At 43.1% G+C, this 1,148-nt stretch overlaps 1 non-coding gene across 1 annotated transcript; it reads right to left on the bottom strand.

Moving 5' to 3' along the window:
* Positions 1-732: 732 nt before the first annotated feature.
* On the bottom strand, positions 733-804 carry TRNAS-UGA (transfer RNA serine (anticodon UGA)). Its single transcript has one exon. It is a non-coding gene; the product is annotated as a tRNA-Ser (tRNA).
* Between the last annotated feature and the right edge of the window lie 344 nt (positions 805-1,148).

Raw genomic sequence — 1,148 nt, 5'->3', positions numbered from 1 at the left:
GCTAGGGCGACCCCGATCCGATTGACCGTCAGATAGACAGATTTTCGATACTACACCAATTATAATTTCCTTTGTCGGGTGAAGGTGGGTTTTGAACAATGACAAGCCGCCATGCCTCGGCTGGATCAAAGCTATTGCTTTGATACAGTACACGTATGGGAGAAAGTATACAAATGTGTAAAGTTATACATGTACAACAGCATTGGCAACTCTTTTTATTTAAATATTGTAAAGAAATGGATGAAGAGAACAATGGTAGGCGTAGCTTAAATCAAGGTTCCCAAGAGCTATCTACCCTTTGGAAAAATTGGTGATGCCGAAAAAATGTCTCTGCCGGGAATCGAACCCGGGCCCCCAGCTTTGAACGCCGGTGCCTTAACCACTAGACCACAGAGACGGGTAAGTGGCTAGGGCGACCCCGATCCGATTGACCGTCAGATAGACAGATTTTTTGATACTACACCAATTATAATTTCCTTTGTCGGGTGAAGGTGGGTTTTGAACAATGACAAGCCGCCATGCCTCAGCTGGATCAAAGCTATTGCTTTGATACAGTACACGTATGGGAGAAAGTATACAAATGTGTAAAGTTATACATGTACAACAGCATTGGCAACTCTTTTTATTTAAATATTGTAAAGAAATGGATGAAGAGAACAATGGTAGGCGTAGCTTAAATCAAGGTTCCCCAGAGCTATCTACCCTTTGGAAAAATTGGTGATGCCGAAAAAATGTCTCTGCCGGGAATCGAACCCGGGCCCCCAGCTTTCAACGCCGGTGCCTTAACCACTAGACCACATAGACGGGTAAGTGGCTAGGGCGACCCCGATCCGATTGACCGTCAGATAGACAGATTTTCGATACTACACCAATTATAATTTCCTTTGTCGGGTGAAGGTGGGTTTTGAACAATGACAAGCCGCCATGCCTCAGCTGGATCAAAGCTATTGCTTTGATTCAGTACACGTATGGGAGAAAGTATACAAATGTGTAAAGTTATACATGTACAACAGCATTGGCAACTCTTTTTATTTAAATATTGTAAAGAAATGGATGAAGAGAACAATGGTAGGCGTAGCTTAAATCAAGGTTCCCCAGAGCTATCTACCCTTTGGAAAAATTGGTGATGCCGAAAAAATGTCTCTGCC

The sequence above is a fragment of the Lytechinus pictus genome, unplaced genomic scaffold (genome assembly GCF_037042905.1).
Source record: "Lytechinus pictus isolate F3 Inbred unplaced genomic scaffold, Lp3.0 scaffold_28, whole genome shotgun sequence".
NCBI lineage: Eukaryota > Metazoa > Echinodermata > Echinoidea > Temnopleuroida > Toxopneustidae > Lytechinus > Lytechinus pictus.
This window is presented reverse-complemented; position numbering and strand designations above follow the sequence as displayed.